Source organism: Pseudonaja textilis, chromosome Z, assembly GCF_049901715.1.
Source record: "Pseudonaja textilis isolate UNSWEBS1 chromosome Z, rPseTex1.2, whole genome shotgun sequence".
Taxonomy (NCBI): Eukaryota; Metazoa; Chordata; class Lepidosauria; order Squamata; family Elapidae; genus Pseudonaja; species Pseudonaja textilis.
Genome location: NC_142008.1, coordinates 44,386,163 through 44,401,476, shown reverse-complemented (window position 1 = coordinate 44,401,476; position 15,314 = coordinate 44,386,163).

The following is a 15,314-nucleotide window of genomic DNA, read 5'->3' as shown; positions in this document are numbered from 1 at the left end:
ATCCAACCATCAGCCATCCTCATGACATGCCCAAACCAGCATAGACATCACTGTTTCAATAGTATATATATGCTAGAAATTCCAGCACATTCCAAGACTGCACTATTTGGAACTTTGTCATGCCAGGTGATGCCAAGAGTACATTGGAGACAGCGTGTATGAAAGGTGTTCAACTTTCTCTCATGCCATGTTTAAAGGGTCCAAGATAATCTTATAAATATGATTGTGCTTGTCTTCTTCTTTGCTATAGTTCAATGTTTTAGGAAGGTGCACGTCTAAGCCACTTCCAAATGTTATCTAGAAGTTTGACATTAAAATATGCACTCTTAAAATTTTTCCTTAAGAGCCATATCTGCCTTACAGATTTATTTTTTACATCACCCAAAAGTGCTACTATTCTTAAATTTCAATTTTTAAAACATTTGCTTATGGTATACTTTTCCCAATTTTTGGAAATCTACAGTTTAGTTTATGCCTGGTTTCTAACATAAAAGCACCTATCCATTTCCCAAATGACCTCAGGGAAACAAATTTAATGAAATATTCCTTCTGAGTTTTTTCCTGGAACTGAAGCAAAAACAGGGCCAGCAGTTTTTAAGTCACCCTGAAAAATATTCACTGAATTTTTAAAATGTGTAATATTATTCTGTTTGAAAAATGATAAATACACTTACCCTGCAAACTTGCAATATTAACTGTGCTTACAAAGTAGCATTATGAAAAACAATAAATGCTGAATGCAACTTTCTTTTTTTTAAATATGAGCACTGTCATATTCAAGGTCATTGCATAAGCGAGCCTGATCTTTAGTTTAAAGTTGAAACAGCTGAATATTTGGGATAGTTCTTGCTCAGATATTAAGTCTGGTTGTTCTAATTATTTGATAATTAGAAATTTTACAATGGCAGGTATGTATCTTTTGGAGACATATGCAATGCATTTAAAACCAAGAATAAAAATTATCTGCTTTTTGCATACATTATAATTTAGCAAATGAGAAAGCAAAATATTACATAGCTTGTTTGGATAGTGGGTATTGAACAAAACAATCAACCACACAGCACACACAACACACATACACGGGGAGGAGGGATTTTCTTATCTATTGCCTATAATCATGCAGAGCCATCTCTCTGGCCACACAAGCCATAGCCTCAGCTCAGCTCTGCCATGCATGAGCACACACACGCTTCCTGCTGGCCTGCTAGTCTTTGGATCTCTGTCGCGCATGTGCAGGTGGTAGGACATGCGTGGGAGTTGTGTGCGCATGGGATGGGTGCACACATAAGGGTCAAGCACACAGGTATGGGGCTAGAGCACACATGTGGGAGCCAAGCGCATATGCACACAAGGATGGGGCGCACACCCAGGGGTTGCACAGGCATGCAAGGGCTGGGCACATGCATGTTGATCATGTACACATGCACAGGAGGCATGGGGGAATGCATGCATGCGTGGCAAAAGGGTGCATTTGTGGGATGTGCATGTATGCTTTGGGCATTTGGTGTCGAAAAGGTTAGTCATCACTGGTCTATAACTTTGCAGCTTTGAAATTTAATTAAATTAACCATATTAATTTTAGAAAACTGTAGCACATATTTATTTTACGTTATCTTTTATATTTAGCTTTTATAAGTAGAAAAATGGGTTGCTAGGATTATAAGCATACTTCTGTGCAACTTCATCTGCACAGTACTCTAATATTCATTAAAATGGAAATTCCTTAAGTATAATTAGTTCATGATGGCTGCTGCAGTTCTCTATGCCTGAAGAACATGACCTTTGCAATGATAATAATGTTATTTTCTACTAATGATTCTCAAAATGCTTTTGCTTTCTACTAAGGGTACAGCAGAGCCATATTGTGCAGATGGTACAAATACCTTGATATCTGTTTTTCTGCTCTAATTTTCTTTTTCTTTCTCAACTGAAAATTATTTGTTCATGTGTATATCCAATACAATGCCCATATAATAAGCTTAATTTCAAGCCCAGTTCATTTCAAACTATTTACATGTTCAAAAGCGCTGTCCATGGTGAATATCTCTATTTACTTCTGGAGTCCCTGCTATATTATCTTATTCTTTTTCTGGAATAATTTCTGGTTCTAAAATAAAATATTGGAATCTATGTTATTGTTCATACACAACACATACATGCATACATACATGCATGTATATTCCTGATAAATTTTGATTAATTGAACTACAAGATATTGACCAGTTTGTTCTATTTCTTATATCTTACATCTTATTGCTCATATCTCACATTATATCCACATATTACAATGAGTTTTAGCTGCTTATTATATAATTATCTAACCAATACAGGGAAATATTGTCCAAGGTTGGAAAAAATGGCTCTGGTAAAATATTAAAAGTTGATAATAATATCTAATAGTGAATTTTATTTTGCATTTTTATAAAAATATTCCACTAAACATTTGCAAAACATTTCAAGTGTGGAACATACTTAATGGGAAAACAAATGAGTTTTATATACTTGTCTATGCTATTTGTACAGTATATGTATTTGATACACATTTCTGTTAGTAAAAATGCATGTGACAGCATGATACTGAGATGCAAAGTTCAGCATTTAACTTTGGAATGCAAGTAAGTTGCCAGATTTATGTTGTGACACATTTTGTGTCATTTATCTCTCCATGTGGGCCATGCATATACTGCATATACTTTGCTTTACTTTTTAAGCACAATTCATTTTCTTTTGACAAGAAGAAAACATTTTATTTTCCTTTCAAGATTCCTGTCTTATTTCTTCTTGGACTGATTGGTTCCCTCTTTTATTTTCTCCCAGGAGGGTCATAAAGGATCAAAGTAATTTTACCTCATTGTTATTAACTATAATTGATTAAGTTAACATAGAAAGATAAAACAGTTTATGTGCAGTTTATTGACTATTCATAATGAGCTGAGGTAAAAAAAAATACTCTAAGCAATAAACTATGATTTATAATCTATAATGACTGGGTTCACAAAATATGAGTCAAACTAAAATGTTTGATACTTAAATCATGTATATTCCTATCTGAATTCAGGCATTAGGTGGAATTTTTTGTATAATTGAGTCCATTCACCTTGCTGCTATTCATCCTTTTTCTTCCACATTTCCCAACATTATAGATTTCTCAAGATAGCTTTGCATCTTGAGCTGGGTCTTTATACAATATGTCCAAAATATTGTAATTTGAATCCATCTATGTTTCCCTTGGCTGAAAACACTAGATGGTATTGTTGTTATTGTTGTAGGATCTGTATGTTAGCTTTTCTAGATATCCTAGTATTCTCAACAGTCTTCTCCATCACCAAAGTTTAAAAGCAAAATTCCTGCTTTCTGAAAATCTGGTGTTTGCTTCTATAGAGTACCATAGGGAAAACTTATATGATTCTGTAAGTAGAGACCAGTGATGGCTAACCTTTTTGTCGTTGTGTGCTGAAAGTGTGAATGCCTGCACCCATAATGCATGTGAAAGTGTGAATGCCTGCACCCATAATGCAATACATGTGATCCCCTCCCACTCGCCCTGCCCCCTGCACATGTACCTGCAACCCCCTGCTCACCCTAGGCATATGTGTGTGACCCCCTGCAATTCCTCCCCCCCTGCACATGCACATGACCCCCCACAACCTGTTTTGGGCCTAGTAGGCCTCCCTGCAGCCTCCAGAGAGCAAAAACAGCCTGCGAGGGGTGGGTGTGCTCCCCCATGGCCCATTTTTGCTCCCAGGAGGCTGCAAGGAAGTGTGTGCACATGTGAGGTAGAGCTGAGCTGGGGTGACAGCTCACATGCTAGCAGCAAGGGCTCTGTGTGCCACCTGTGACACGTGTGCTATAGGTTCTCCATCATGGGTATAGACATCTGAGTATCTTTTTAAAATCCTTCTTTACCACCCTATTGGGTTATTGTATTAGTCTATACCAGTGTTGGTGAACCTTTTTGTCATTGAGTGCCAAAATGGAAACGCACAAGCGCATGTGCCAAAAACCAAAAGAGCAGCCACCCGATGTGCATGCGTGTGCCAGAAACTGAAAGACATCTTCCCAGTGCACGTATGCACACCTGGCAGCTGCTCTTCTGGTTTCCAGTGCTCCTGTGCACGTGGAGACCAGCTGGAACCCAGAAGAGCAGCGAGTGACAGCTGGAACCTGGAAGAGCAATGGGTGACAGCTTGAAAGCCCAGAGACATGGCTCTGCATGCCACATCTGACATACATGCCATAAGTTCAGCATCACGGGCATATATCATTCTTGCATGATGGTACATATGCTATGTTATGTCCTTGCTATGATAGATTGATCTCTTCCAATCTATTGGAAGAGCCGTGATGGCGCAATGGTTAGAATGCAGTAAGTCTACTTCTGTTGACTGTCAGCTATCTGCAATTTGGAAATTTGAATCCTTATTTTTATTTATTTATTTGTCAAGCATGTATTAGATATCATGTATAAGTATAAACATGATTATATGAAATGGATATTTAGGACAGGGACGGTGGGCACATTGGTACGCTTATGCACACCCCTTACAAACCTCTTAGAAATGGGGTGAGGTCAACAGCAGACAGTCTAAGATTAAATTTTTGGGGGTTTGAGGATGAAACCACAGAGTTAGGTAGTGTGTTCCAGACATTGATCACTCTGTTGCTGAAGTCGTATTTCCTGCAATTGAGTTTGGTGCAGTTTAGTTTGAGTTTGCATCAATTGTGTGCTCTTGTAGTATTGTGACTGAGGCTGAAGTAGTCATTGATGGGTAGGACATTGCAATAGATAATTTTATGTACTACGCTTAGGTTGGACCGAAGGTGGTATAGTTTTAGGTAAGACTAAAATTTCAAGTCTAGTGGCATAAGGTATTCTGTTGCGAGTAGAGAAGTGGAGGATTCTTCTCGTGAAATATCTCTAGACTTTCTTGACTGTATTAATATCTGATAAGGAATATGGGTTCCAGATAGATGAGCTGTATTTGAGAATTGGTTAGCAAATGTTTTATATGCTCTAGTTAGTAGTACAATATTACTGGAGAAAAAGCTATGCAGGATTAGGTTAACAATTCTTAATGCCTTTTTGGCTATGTAGTCCCAGTTGGCTCTAGCACTTAGATCATTAGAGATGAGTATTCCAAGGTCCTTGACATAGTGAGGGTTATCTACAAGGTCGTGATCATTCAGCTTGTATTTTATTTTCTGGTTTTTTTGCCAATATGTAAGACAGAGCATTTGTTTGTTGAGATTTGAAGTTGCCACTTGTTTAACCATTCTGACATATAATCGAAATCTTTTTGAAGGTAGCAATATTGTCAGTGGTGTTGAATAATTTTACATCATCAGCAAAAAGAATGCAGTTACTTTAAATATGATCATAAAGGTCATTTATGTAAAGTATAAAGAGAGTTTATAAGGCTGCCTTGGGGACATCACTGTTTATAACGCTGCCTTGGGGACATCACTTTAGCATTGCCTTGGGGATATCACTGTTGATAGGTAGGGGATTTGATAGGGTGCTTTCTATTTTGACCATTTGTTGCCTATTTGAAAGAAATGCAGCTATCCAAGTTATGCAGGTGTCCAGAGATACCATAAGATTTTAGTTTTAAAAGTACTTTGTCATATATCACTGAATCAAAGCCTTTACAGAAGTCTGTGTAAATAGCATCTATTGCTTTGCCCTGATTGAGTTGTGTAGTTCGTATGTTTTTGCAGTGTAGGAGTTGCAGATTACAGGATTTTTTTTTCCTGAAACCTAATTGTTTGTTAGAGAGGCTCACGGTTGACTCACCAGGCTCAAGGTTGACTCAGGGTTCCATCCTTCTAAGGTGGGTAAAATGAGAACTCAGATTGTTGGGACCAATATGCTGATTCTGTAAAGGGCTTACAGAGGATTGTATATCACTTTGAAGTGGTGTATATGTCTAAGTGCTATTGATATTGGCTATTCTGTCATTCTGATTTACTGGCATGCTTTGGTTAAAACCTGTACCAGTTCTTTTTTGTTTTTTGAAAATTTTATTTGGGTTTTCACAAAAACAAAATACAATAACACATTTTTTTTGAAAATAGGATGGTCCCGGGTTATCACTTCTTCATACAGACACAAAACTCAATTTCATGCTCATTTTTATATTCTATTCCATATCTTATTGCCATTTTATATTTTCTACATAGTTTTCCCCCTCTTCTAATTTTCTCAACTTTGTTTTGATTATCTCAATTCAAATCATTATATTTATACTTTTGTCTGTCCTGTTACAATTTCACATTATCTTTTCTTATTAAACAAATTTTTCCCTGTAGTTACCAATTAGAGTATGACACCTTTATATCCTTTAATTTTATCCATTCAAGCTCTTATTTAAGCTTCAATGTATAGCTTTAAGATTATAGCATTCAATATAATACATAACTTCCAATCAAATTCTGCTTGGTACATTCTTAAAATAGACACTCTATACTTAAAAAAATATATATATATATATATATATATATATATATATATATATATATATATATATATATATATATATATATATATATGTGTGTGTAAATAAAACACATTCCATTCCAATTCAATTCTGTCACTAATATCCATCTTAACATCTTTAACATTTCTTTTCAATTGAATATCATACTTCCTTGGGAAACACTTATAAGCTTTCCATAGTTAATTCTTTTTCCCCCATATTTCTCACTTATATTTTTATAAATCATTACTAATAATTAAAAATGTTCCCTTTTAATTCTCTCAATCATTTTAATTCATTTATTTATTAACAAACATCCCACTGCATTACAATAAATATTTTATCCATCATCATATTTTCTAAAGTTATTTCTATTTGTAATATAACAAAGCTATCTTATGTACCTTTGCAGAATCCCTTTTACAATTAAATTTTCACCCATTATCTCTAAACAAACTTATGGTTACAATCCTTATATCTTTTCCCTGTTTCTCCATTTCTTGTTTCTGTCTTTTACAACTTCTTTTCCTTGCCTTCTTCTCCCTCTTCTTCTCCCCTCCCCTTTACCCCCTCATCTCTCTACTTCTAACTCTCTCATCTGTAATCCCCTCTTCTGTTGCTTTCTAATATTCTACTTATCTTTCAAATTGTTCTTCTTCTTTTTGGTTGTTTTTTCTAATCTTAAACCTTTCACTCTCTTTCCCTCCTTTTCTTTTTTCCCCCCACTTAAAATTATTTGATCATTAAAGATGGCTTCTTCTTTGTCCCAATCTTCTTGTTCTGCAAGCGTTTCTTGTTGCTTCTCATAATTCCAGATCTCCATTTCTAAGAATTGAAACACGAAGTCAAAAGAACTTCTCCCTTCTTGTGCGTCTTCTTTCCATTTTTAAATTCCGTTTTCAGTTCTTCTAAGAGTGATACCATTTTAAAAACTTTTAAACAACCAGTTAATTTTAGTCATCTAGATGCAAAAAACCAAAAATCACCAAGTAATCCAAATAATCCAAGGCTGTTTCTACTTGCTTCTTTTTTCCACTTTCTCTTCCTGGGGTTCTGTTATTTTGTTACCAAATTTCCATTAAAATGTATCTTTGAGGAATCTTGTTAAAATTTCACTGTAAGTTTCTTTTAATTACAGTTCCATTCCTTAATTCCAGGCAGACTCCTCCATTTTTCCAGATCCTGCCCTTCTATTCTTTTTTTTCTCCTTTCCAGCTTTTAAAAACTTTTAAATGTCCAGAAAACTTTATTTATCCCTTTGACTTTTATTTTCAGCTTAGATGCCTATTAATGTCAAAGTGGATTTTTTTTTTCAGTTTCTTGCTTAAGTCTCTTAGCTGTCAGTATAAGGAAGGGAAGAAAAAAAAACCCAATCCTTTCCCTTTTCTGTCTCCTTCGCAGCTTCAAAATCTTCTTTGGGAACAATGTTGTTAAGTTTAAATTCCAGGGTACCTTATTTGTTGCTTTTGCTGTTTGACCCAGTCAACCAAAACTTTCTCTTCTTTTCTTCCTCCTGCACATTCTTTTCTAGTCAAGTTCTTCTTTGTGGTGGCCATTTCTGACCACCGCTACAACAGCCTTCAGGAAAGGGAGTAATGGCCAGCTGGGAGGAGAGATGCGGCTATCCTCAACCCTGCAGGCAGTCTCCCCGCTCTTCACCACCTCTACGGAGTGGCTTAGCCCTGAAACCAGCCGGCTCGGGGCACTCCAGCGGCAAGCACGGATCAAAGCCTCGAAGAGATGAGGTTTCGGTCTGTTACTGAAGAAGCTCAAACCGGAAATCAAAACCTGTACCAGTTCTTTATTTATGCTTGCCAAATGAATTTTGTAATTACTCCAAAAATTATTAGCATATTTAAGGATATTAAAAATGTTCTAATACTGTGAAACATATTTTAAGCCTTCTTCATACTTTTTTCCTATTCCCAGTAGGGAGGGAGTGGTAGTGTTGCTTATCCTTAATGTATTTTATTCAATATTCTCTTTATGCTTTTCTGACTTTAGATACCTACACTTTTTAAAAAATTTTTATTGGTTTTTAAGACGAACACAGAGAAACAAAACATAAAAACATCAAGCCATCTTCCATATATATACATACAGTGTGTCGGTTGGTTTACAAATTGTTTTGTGCTTCCATTTCGTAGTCTTCAATTACAATTACATTGTATATATTCTCATATTTTCAATCAAATATTAAATACATTAATATCACTGTTAATCAATCATTTGACTATACTTTTATTCATTCATGTTTAACAAAATAATCCATATTTTACTTAATTTGTTTTATGAGAGTTCATATTATCATCTCAAATCTATCCTACAATCATTTTGTAGATATAATAAGAAAAGAATACATCTTTATATGTTTATTATTTTCTAAGAATCTACATATTTCATTACCATGTTTTATTGTCTAACCATTGATAGAATAGATCCCAAATTTCATAAAATTGTTTATCATCTTGTTCTCTGATTTCAAATGTCAATCTACTCATTTCAGCACATTCCAATATTTTCTTAATGATTTCCTCCTGTAATGATATTTTCTCATTTTTCCAGTTTTTGGCAAATACAATCCTAGCCGCTGTTAATACATTTACAATCAGGTATTTCAATTCTTTACTATATATTTCAGGTAAAATTCCCAATAAAAATATCTCTGGTTTCAAGTCTATATGCCTTTTTTGTCATTTTTTCCAACCACGTGTGGATTTTAGTTCAATATTTTTTGGCATCCGCACATGTCCACCACATATGGTAATATGAGCCAGGTGTCTGATGACATTTCCAACATTTTTCAGATTTGTTCTTGAACATTCTTGTTATTCTTGTCGGGGGAAAATGCCACCTGTAAAACATCTTATACAAATTTTCTTTATATGCTGTTAACATTGTCATTTTATAATTTTGAGACCATAGTTTTTGCCACTTCTCTAGATCAATCCCATATCCAAAATTCTTCCCCCAAGCAATCATTGTTTCTTTAATTTGCTCTTCTTCTAGTTTAATTTCTAATAAATATCCATATAATTTTTTATTCACCTTTTCATCAGTACCTGTCAAAATCTTATCTAAATCAGTCAGTTTATCATAGAAACCTTCCATTTTATATCTTTATCATACCTTAAATGTATTTGCACATATGAAAACCAATTCATCTTTATACCTTGTTCCTCTAATTTTTGCATCAATTTAAGTTCACCCTTTTCATTCAATATTTCCCCATATCTAACTGTTTGTTCCTTTTTTTATACTATAGGATAAGAAAATGCTTCAATAGTTGATAGCCAGACTGGAATTTTCAAATAATATTGCCTTTTAGTCTTCTCCCTGTTTAACCACAGAGACTCCCGTATATAATGTCTTCTAAAATACCCCTGTGTTTTAGTTCCTTTATACCATAGAAAAGCATGCCACCCCAACAACAGATCATGTCCTTCTAATGTCAACAATCTAGTATTTCTTAATGTTATCCATTCCTTAACCCACATCAAATTTGTAGCTTGGTAATACAACTCCCAATTAGGTAAACCAAATCCTCCTCTTATTCTGGCATCTTACAAAAGTTTTAACTTTATTCTCGCTTTCTTACCTTGCCATATATATTTCAACACAATTTTATTTAAATCTTCAAAATAATCTTTTCCAAGCCTAACTGGAATTGTTTGGAACAAATATAAAATTCTGGGTAGTATATTTATCTTGATTGTTCATATTCTCCCTATTAATGACAGTTGTAAATTTTCCCATTTTTCCAAATCTAGTGCCATCTGCTGCTTACGTTTGATATAATTATTCTATTTTATATAGTGTACTACATCTTACTGTCAAATGTATCCCCAAGTACTTGATCTTATTCATGACCTGAATTTTCAATACATCCACCAGTACTTTCTTTTGTCTTGATAGCATATTCTTTGTCAAGATCTTTGTTTTATCTTTATTTATTTTCAAACCAGCCACTTTTCCATATACCTCTTTCTATCATTTTTGATGCTGTTTCTAATGGGTCTTCTAAAATGAAAACCAGATCATCTGCAAATGCTTGCAACTTGAATTCTTCCTTTTTAATTTTCATCCCTTTTATATCCTTTTTTTCTCTAATATTTCTGTTTAACACTTCCAAGGTTAACACAAACAGCAAAGGTGATAGTGGGCACCCTTGTCTTGTTCCTTTTCTTATATCAATAGAGTCTGTCAGTTCTCCCTCTATCATTACCTTTGCCGTTTGGTTATGATATATAGCTTCTATTGCTTGGCTTATTCCCTTAACATTGTGTCATGCCCCTGGTAGAGACTGACTCTGAGGGAAAGCAGGAACAGCCAACAGGGAGTGGACGTGTGGCTCCGGAGGTTGTGGAGGAGGCTGGGGAAGGGCAGAGGTGTACCGGCCAGTGCTGGAAACAAAGCGTGGAAATGTTTCTAGTTTATTGTTTCTCTCTGAGTTTGGTGTCCTTCCCAGTATGTGTTCTGACATCTGTGAATGTTTTCAAGCCCTTATCTTGCCTGGTTTGTGTTATTTTTTTACTCTTTATAACTTAAATGGCATTTCCTCCTTCTTTAACTGCTTGTGTGGGAGTTTTTTTGTCTCCAGTCAAGGGTATTTGGAGCTTGGAAGCAAAGTAAAGGAATATAAGGGGCTTCACCTGTTTTTTGTTTCTGTATTTATTTTGTATCCCACCCTGGGTCATCACACATTGCATTTTGAAATTGCTATTGAAGCAAAGGAGCAAAGAGCAACTGAATCACCACAACACTTTGTGAGTATTCTTATCTGTAGTTAAAAGGGTTTTGTTTTTTTTGTGATATTAACTTTTGCAGTCTTTGCATCCTATCCTTGCCCCCACCACATTTTTTCAAGGCTGTGGTAATAATCTTGATTTTGCTCAACAAATGTATATATCTTTAAATTTTTAGTAACTAAAAATTACTAATCACTTGGAAAAGAGGTAGCATTTCTACTTATTTTTCAACTTAATTTACTGATAAAACCTACTGCATATTAATACACAGGGTTCTGAAAGGGTTGACAAAAGACAATCAATTAAACTCTTGCAGGACTTCACATACTTTTGGAATTAAATGAAATAGAAGATGGAAAAAGATCACTTTCATTTAGATACCATACTATATCCTGACAGTTGGTAGAGGGGATTTATGCTTGGCCAACACTTAGCTTTTTGCCTTGGCAAGATATTGGCTGAAGTAAGAATAAGTGTATGAGTGTTCTTTCAAAAATCTACTTAACTAGCAAGCTGATTGCTCATCTTGGACAGGAATATCTGCAATTGTGTTCAGTTAAAAGTTAAATAATATTTATAACTAACTAAAAGGAAAGTATGGCCAAGTTTTAGTTAGATTGTTTGAAAATATTCTTACTTTTTATTTTATTTTTTTAATTTGGCACAAATGCAAATGACATTATTGTGATACTGCTAAAAACACTAACTAATAATACTTGAGATTATGGTGTAGATTTTTTATCTCTATCATTTCAGATAGCAATTTTCTCATTTTTTTGTATTAAATCTGCATATTTATTTATGAATATATATAATGCACTTCAATAGGTTCCATTTTTAAAATATATAATTTTTCAATTTAATAGCATGGAAAGCAATTTAAAATCTTAATCAAATATATGAGTGATAATATATATAGTAAAATATATAGTGAAATATATTAGTGATTATATCTTGGAATTAGATCTTCGGGTTCCAAAGTTTCAATTGATTCCTTAATGAAATAAGGGAAATATTCAATTCTTTAACCAAGTTAACAAGTGGACTATTGATCTATTTGTTTTTATGTCTCTTTGTTTAGTCAGTCAATTATTCATACATCACAAAGATAGTAGACTTCTATACTCAGCAAACAGAGAATCTAGATTTTGAGGTTCTTAATGTTTATCCTGGCCAGTGAGGAACTAATATCCATTTTGGAAAACCTTGGTAATAACAAATCTAGTCCACAATAGGAGCTCAATGATAATGCACTTAAATGCTCAATATAGTGATGTAGAAAAGTATTTATATTATTCTTATGCTGAAAAAAATGATCTTTGCAGTTTTATATTAGCTAGATTTGAACAGTAAGGGTACTACAAAATACTGAAGTGCTTCTGTTATTTTTGCTAAACCAGTGTTATGTACAAAATAATTTTCCTCAAAGAACGATTTCTAAAAAAAATCTGCTTTTTGCTCAATTAATTCCAAGGTAAGACCCCAAATAATTTTGAATATGCTTATTGTAATAGGTGAGGTGAAACAAGAAGGTGTAAGGGAAGGTAGAATGTTAATATTCATTTATAACAAACCAGTTATATGAACCAATTCAGGGGAAGATGAATTGACGTGTTCTACTTCCATTTTTTTTGTTCTCTACTTGCGTTCGATTTTATATCGGTATTTAGTTTTATATGGCCAGAGGGAAGAGAAATTTCAGTTTGATATGCATTGACCTTAAATTATTATTTTAAGCCATGTATGATTATGATAATAATCTACTGTATATCTCCAGGCTTTTATATACTATAAAATGCTCATGAAAAAATGTTCTGTGTTGATTTTCTTACAGTAAATCTTTGATTTAGTTCACATTCAATTTTTTTCTAATACAAAGCCTCTGTTTTAAGTTCACTTTATCCTTTAGAAAAAATGTAAACTTGAGTACTAAGTCATGACCAAAAGCTGTGTAAATTATGATGCAATGTAGCATAGACATTTTGCTGCTATGGTATACATTTTTCCTACCTTTCCTACTTCGATATGAAAAATAATAAAAGTTTTGATTATCTTATAACTTTAATCGGTAAAAGTAGTATGAGTTTATATTTCCAATCATACAGAAGGCTTGCTAACATCAGGCAGGTAGTTTTATTAACAATTAATTTACTGAATTTTACCTTCTAACCTCAGTTAATTTTTTTGCAGATTTGCAGATATGTTCTATTAAGTTAGCAGCCATAACACTCTGAAACAAGAGAAAAATCTATCTGCTTTCTAACAAGTGGCTGCTTAACTTATTTAAAAGAATCTTAACAAGTTTATAAAATGAAATTTGGTGTTCTGTTGTCCTTAATATGAAATAATTTATTTACCATAGTAATAAAGTGAACTAATCCATAATAAAGCAAAATAAAAAGCATTTGGCATATGCAGTGAGCAAGGAGTTACAGACCAAAATTGGATGCAGTACTCTAGGTGTGGTATTACTAAGGCTTTATAGAGTGGTATAATTGTATCATTTGAACTTGATTGTATCCCTCTGTTAATGCAACTTAGGGTTGCATTAGCTTTTTTGGCTGCTGCTGCATACCACTGGCTCATATTTAGCTGGTTGTCCAGTTTAGGAATGAGTCTGAAAATCTACCAAAAAAGAAACCGAGTTTGAATTCCTTGTATGCCTTCTTGGAACATTTAGCAATGGATGAATATTTAGAAATACAAATTTAATTTGTTCTTATTTTATGCATTCACAAGTATATTTTAGTACTTTGAAAAAAAACTATGTCACCGGAGCTGCAGATATTTGTCCAAGTATAAGGCTGCATATATGTTGTTAGGCATAGAATATATAAGTCATGGAAAATGTTTAATTGCTGTACTGCTTTGTCTGGATCTGTTGATTGGGAATAAGACATAGCACTTAATTCTGTTCCCAAGGCCTTGCAAAATTCTTGTGAGTCAAATCAGCTATACTACTGAATATAGGTCTAGAATGAATAAATATTTAATCTATTTCCTTAACATTTACAGTAGAAGTTAAATTATTCATAACTGTAATATAAAAAGAAAGTTTTTCAAATCAACAGTTCTGGATGTTTCTACATTGTAAAAGGCTTTGTTCATTTTACATAGGTAGTCAAAATTTTAAAAATATCTTGATATGGTAACCATAGTTTTAAAAGCCCTTTTATATAAAATATAGTTCCTCTTCATATTTCATATTAATATGTTGTGACTGGAAGGATTGACCCTGCTAGGACTTTTGAATCTGATGAATCTGAAGACAGGAGGTTTGAGCCTGCTGTGAATGTGGAGTCTGAGGTATCAGAGGACACAGATGTGAGCCAGGAGGATGAGAGAGTGTCGGAGAGACGGTCGTCTCCAGAACCTTCTACTTCATTCATGCGTCGGATGTCAGCAGCTGATCCACAGAATGAGTCAGAGACTTCGAGTGAGGACGAGACTGACGGATGTTGGCTTGATGCTAGGACTAGAAGAAGATTGAAACGTCAATCACAATCTGAAAGGAGACGTCAAGCCAGGGATTAATTAGAGAGACTGACACGCCCCTTCAGGGGATTTAAGGAGGCGTGCTGGCTCTCAATCTTTGCTTGGAGCAAAGTGCATTATGGGATTGGAAGAGTACGTTCGGACTTCTTGGATGCAGCGTCGTGAATTATAGTCAGCTCGGACAGATTCTGGGAAGACTGCCGAGGACTGAGTAAACAGAAACCTTTAACTCTGCATTGTCTATGTTCATTTGTTTGAGTATTATAACTGTGGAACTTTGGATTCTCACCTGTGGATACAGGTGAGACAGAACATTAATATACCAAAGAAAAGATACTAATCTGGCTGTTCCCCCTTTTATTAGTTTCTTATATATTGCATGATTTTCAGTTTCTGAAGTTTGCTAGGGCAGGGGTTGACAACCTTTTGGACCTCAGGGACCACCAAATTCATAATTTTAAATTCCGGGGACCACTAATATGAATTTTGACTGATGGTGGCTTGCTGATGTTGGTGGGAGAGAGAGAGAGAGAGAGAGAAATCTTATCTAACCTCTCTACCCCCCCCCCACATACACACACACAGTACACATACA